We start from the raw sequence: 6,000 nt of genomic DNA, 5'->3' as shown, positions 1-6,000 counted from the left end.
TTCTACTATAGGTACAAATGAATAAAATAGTGAGAAATTTTCTTTTCTAGTATATTCTTTTCCAGAATTGGGTTATTTATTTATTCATTTATTTGTTTGTGTGACTTAAACTATTTCTAAGATTGGTACAACTGTACTATGAGAAATTCTAATTACTTCTCCAATTAGGATACTCAGGTAAATAGAGGTGATTATTTTTAAGTACCAAATCCATTTTGCTTATGATTTTTATCTAAGTCAAAATGCTTACTTTTAGAAATTGCATTATTTCAGCCAATGAATGAAGAAAACTACTCTCTAGTGCTCTTTAGTAATTACTGACTAAAATAAAGCTAGTTTCTGTGTGTAAGACTTTCAGCAGGTTCATATTTTAATAATTTTCCACATTGGCATCATTAACAAACTTGCTACTAACTTAGATGATTTAGGGAAGGTCACTAAACTTCTGTGCCTTAGTTTTCTTGACTGTAACATGAGATCATATTTGATTTCAAAATTCAATCTTTTCAGTGAAAAGTCTGGTTCTTGTTCTGGTTTTTCAACTGTAAAGGGTAAGTTGCCTAGAGCTTGCCACTAGATCAAACCCAACTTCGTTTGCTTATCTTGGCTTCGAGAAACAGGAAATTGGACAGTTTTCATTGGCGCCTTCCTACACTGTGCCAGGTTAGCAAAGTGACTTTCAGGTGAAAGGTACGTCAGATAGATATGCAGATAGTGCTTCATCATGGGAGTAGCAAGCACTTCTTTCCTTGTTTGCTATTTTAAAATTAGGCCTGTAGGAGTCAAACGTTTATATATGGCTTTTTTGTTCTTTCTGGTCTTTCATTAGTGGTGGCATTTCTCATTTCTGTTGTTTTTTCTTTTTTTTCTCCTGTTTTTCTTCTTCAAGTTTCACTTAGTTTATGTGAATCACTTGATATGATTAGAAATGAAAGGTCTAAAAGGGGTGAGTTTTGAAAAATATTGATGTACTTTTCTTTTTCTGCCTCCTCTGTCTTTATTCTTCAAAAAACAAAACAATACAAACTAAGAATTGCCAGAGGTCCAGTAACTACTATTAATGAATGGCAGATTGGAATAATTTAACAGGCACATTGAAAAAAAGAGAAAGTGTTCTTGAACCAGACCGAAGCTATTAGTCATCTTCTGTTTTGTTTTACTGGATTGCTTAATGCCCTAGTACTGAAAGCCATATGGGCTCAGTTCTATATTTCTTTCACTAAGAGCATGGAGACGGGTTTGTTTTTAAGATCAGATGTTCTCAGTTCTGTATCTGCAGTAATTGAATTAAAGATGTTAAGCCAGTTTTTTTTTTTTTTTTTTTTTTTCCCAGTAACTGGAGCTGCACATCATACTGAGCACCTTGCTTTCCGCTTGTCCTCTCACTTGTCTTTTTTTTTTTTTTTTTAATTTTTTTTTTTTTTTTAATATTTATTTATTTATTTATTATATGTAAGTACACTGTAGCTGTCTTCAGACACTCCAGAAGAGGGCATCAGATTTCCTTATGGATGGTTGTGAGCCATCATGTGGTTGCTGGGATTTGAACTCAGGACCTTTGAAAGAGCAGTCGGTGCTCTTAACCACTGAGCCATCTCACCAGCCCCCTCACTTGTCTTTTTATACCTATTCCACAACTTGGCCCTTGTTGGCTCTGGGTTTTAACTCTTAACTTGAAAGATAGCTATCTTTCAGAAGGCCTTTCTGATTATATCCCCACCTACCACTACCCTCACTGGAGGTGCTGTGTAAGCAAGCATGTATGGGTTAGAAGTAGGGTTTAAGCATGTTTGTTTTGTGAATAACTTTACATACACCACTTAATGCTAAGTCAGTCCAGTAGAGGATGGGGTTAGAATGCACACGTCTCATAGTTTAGGGTTCATATGATTGGCCCAGCAAAACTAGTTCAAAAGCAAAACCAGTCAGACAACTCTTGTTCTACTATAGGTACAAATGAATAAAATAGTGAGAAATTTTCTTTTCTAGTATATTCTTTTCCAGAATTGGGTTATTTATTTATTCATTTATTTGTTTGTGTGACTTAAACTATTTTTAAGATTGCTACAGCTGTACTATGAGAAATTCTAATTTCAGGCTTCAGAAGGCCTCAGCCCTGCCTGCCTTAGCCTTCTGGGACTGCAGGCATGTAGCCATGTCTGGCTGTCTACTTTTCCTGTAATAGCAGAGAGCTTGGTACTAGATGACTTCCGTGAGTATACTTTTTAAAAGATGGCGTAGAAGCACAGTGGGAACCGCCTGGACTAGAAAGCTCATGGATCTCTAAAAGAGTGCTTTTCAGTTTCTCTCACCTCTCCATATTTTCTTATTAAGAGATTAGGACCCATTCATTTTCTTTGTGCTTAGAAAGACACTGCAAATAGACTAGTGAGCCACTGCAGGGAGTGCTTGGTGGTGGCTGCTTGGTGTTTATTGGGTTGCCCATTTTAAATTTGAATACTGCTTACTTTTCTTTCCCAGGTTGACTACTTTTCTGCTAAATTATTATTTTTGAATTAAAGTTTGAACTTAGTTTTTTTTTTTAATTAAGCATCTTGTATGCAATATAAGTAGCTCTTTATTCAAGCATTAAAAACATTTTTTTTTTTTTTTGCTTAATATGACTAGAATAGTAGTATCTGTCATGCATATCTCTCTCTTTAATTCGGTAGTGGTAAATACTGTTAGAAATAAACATTAAAGTTCAATGTATTTCATTTGTTGAATTGTCAATAATACTCTGACCATGAACAAACCTGGTAAGCAGAACTTCACATCTTGAAAGTATGCAGTTGTTTTAAACCTGTAGTCATTTAATCTTCAAAAAGTGGAGAAAATATTTCAATGTTATTATAAACTTCTAGGGGAAAACCCTAGGAAATAATGTGTTTTAAGACTTGTTTTTCACTTGTAAATGAGTAACACAGTGCCTGCTGTAAAGGGTTATAATAATGTATTATAATGAAATGTATATTAAAAGCCTATAAAGAAATTCAGGTATTTTTCTCTGCTTTTCTCTGGCTTCAATAGAACAGTGTTAATGTGGTATCCATTGTAAAATTACAAGGAAGTCATATTTGTTTTGTCCCTTGGAAACAGTACTGGGTGTGACTGCAGGAAAACAGAAAATGAAAGAGAACTTGGCTGATGGGTGTTCCTGAGGAAGAAAGATGCAAGTATTAGATGATAGGATTCTTTAATTTTCAAATAAATTGCTTTTGGTTTTTTTGTTTGTTTTTTGTTTTTTAATTTTTTAAACTTTTTAATATTCTTTATTAGCTATTTTCTTCATTTACATTTCAAATGCTATCCCCTTTCCTAGTTTCCTCTCCAAAAATCCCCATAGATGGCTTTTGTAATTAAAACTTTTCCCAAAGAGTGTAATGGTTACAACATCCTGTCTCCTGCTTGTTCTCTACTGCTCTGGTTCATAATTGTCTTCATCAGTGATTTATGTGCCATCTGGTAGGAAAAATTGTGATGCAAAGAGGAACCAGTACACACTTGTTTATTCTGCTAAGACCTTGTTCTCATTAGAAGAACAGTAGAGTTACAGTTATGTTTCTCTGAGGTCAAGTCAGAAAGAGCAACAAAAAGAATGACTTAATTTTAATTCATTTGTGATTCCTTTAAAGTAATTTTCTAGGTAACATTGAAATCAAGTAACGTTCTAATTTTTGAACTATGATTTTATGAAATGTTTAGAAAGAATTTTGTTTTAAAATCTGGTGCTCATCAACAGTGCTATTAATACTAATGTTTAGTTGGGAAACATAAGTGATCATAAGAATGCACTTTTTCATTAGCTTTACCTTATGACGAGTAGCACCTTAAGGGATATATAGTGATTTATAATCTTTTCCTTTAAGAAACTTAGGATTTAAAAAAAAAAAACAAAATTAAAAAAATTATTTAATTTTTTATTTTTTTATTTTTTTTTATATGAGTACACAGTAGCTGTCTTCACATACACGAGAAGATGGCATCGGATCCTATTACAGATGTTTGTGAGCCACCAAATGTTTGCTGGGAGTTGAACTCAGGACTTCTGGAAGAGCAGTCAGTGCTAACCACTAAGCCATCTCTCCAGCCCCTAGAATTTTTTCACTGAGATAAATCTTAGAATGGGCTACATTTCAAAGGAGCACACGATCCCATTTAAATGAGCCTCTTTCTGAAGGTGCTCAAACCTGAACCAGGTCTCAAAGGATGAAGAAGATAACTGGTAGCAATGTTGACTGAAGTAAGGCAGTGATGACAAAAGTCCATCAGGATGCATTGGATGGACATGTTGACCAACTAGAGAAAAATGAATACAACTTCATAGAAGAACTATTAAATGCTTGGTCAAGACATGACAGTACTTAGTGGGAGAACCTGGAAGAAGATGACAAGAATCCAGGCTTAGAGAGACAAGTCAGACATGATGGCAGTGATTGAGGGTTTGTGAGTCCTAATTTTATAAGCCCTATATAGCATAGATGAGTAGGAAGATTCAGGAAAGTATATGTAGTCAACTGAACCTAGGATATGATTTCTGGCCCTTTCTCCTCCTCTTCCTCCCCAGTTTATTTTAGTATGATCTCTGTTTCTTTGTGTTACTAAACTGACTCTCACTTGTATAGCTCCTAGGCTCTAGGGTAGTATGGTCAGAATTGCATCCTGTATCTTGCCTCACGGTTTTGCAGCTCTTACTCAGGAGTGCCTTCATGAAGCACCCAACAGCCTTTCCATTACCCAGAGACAAGAACTCTTTCCTTGCTAACCTATCATTCATCAGTAGGCATCTGGTTGGTAGTCTTTCTACATGTGCCCAAACAGACTGTTTGAGACTAGAGTAAAATGATCAGTGGCAGGCATCACAGTGTGGAGAGAGGGCCAGTCCCTGTGTGCTGGTCATTGGGTGTAGAAAACCGGTCCCCATGTTTGCTCTTAGGAGATTTCAACTTTACCTAAGAATTTCTCTTTTTTGTATGAAACATTTGGGTGGACAACTCTTCCCACTTCATTAAGATAGTTAACAGTAGATTTTATAAATACTACAGTGTATTTTTAAATGAAGAAAAAGGGTTTCTACCTTTATTTACAATTATGAGTATATATACATATATATATACATGTATATGCATATATATACATATATATACATGATTTAAATTATGTATGTATATGATTTAAATAGACTTAATTCATGGATCACTTTTAAAAACAAACAAACGTTATGACCACAGTTGGGATGAGTCGTCAAATATATCTTAAGCCATCAGAATGTCAGGAAGGCAGAGGAGGTGCATGTAGCACGAGGGTGGAGAAGAGTGTGCTAGGAAGACATAGACCCTTGTCATAAAAAGACAAAGACAGGGCAGTTGGAGGAGAGTAACATGGAAATACTCTCCTGGCTGAATCTACTCATCAGCAGATTAAAAGGGGTATTCCATAACACTGGATTCTACCAAATTAACTTAGTCCTTGTTATAATTTAAAATTGAGAAAAATCTCATTAGACCTTTAAGGTCAAACGAGGGTTTCCTTCTTTACTGTGTGGAAAGGAGCATTTCATGCCTGCCAACCTGGATTAAACAGAAGGTCCGCACTACATACTTACTGCCTTGAGTTGCAGAGCACGTCATGCTTTAAATAACAGTAGTTTTTGCTGCTATTGCCTGATAAACTTAAGGACAGTTCATGGGAAGTTAGTAGTGAGACAGCCTGGCCATTCTTCTGCGTTTAATGGCAGCAGTCTCCTTTGAGTTCCAAATCAGCATGCTTGTCCATAGCTTAGGAACCTTAGAAAGGGTTGAGATTCAAGCTATTCCCAACTGTTCCCCAGTGGCTGCTGTTGCTATTATACTCTCAAGATTGCAATAGCTCAGGCTTTATAGAAGTTGAAAAGTAAATGGGAGTGATTGGCTGTGTTAAACACATGTGGGGCAGAGTATTTATACTGTCAAATTTGTTGTCTAAAAGTGCCTCCATCTTCAAAAAAGTCAGCTTTACAAA

The 6,000-nt window shown here is 35.5% G+C and overlaps 1 protein-coding gene across 9 annotated transcripts in view; it reads left to right on the top strand.

The window, feature by feature from the left end:
- Positions 1-6,000, top strand: part of Pdlim5 (PDZ and LIM domain 5) — a 160,782-nt gene that overhangs the window by 50,435 nt on the left and 104,347 nt on the right. The gene's annotated exons all lie outside the window — the stretch shown is intronic.

This window comes from Mus pahari, chromosome 4, assembly GCF_900095145.1.
Source record: "Mus pahari chromosome 4, PAHARI_EIJ_v1.1, whole genome shotgun sequence".
Classification (NCBI taxonomy): Eukaryota; Metazoa; Chordata; class Mammalia; order Rodentia; family Muridae; genus Mus; species Mus pahari.
Note: the sequence above shows the minus strand (reverse complement) of the source record. Positions and strands in the feature narration are given on the sequence as shown.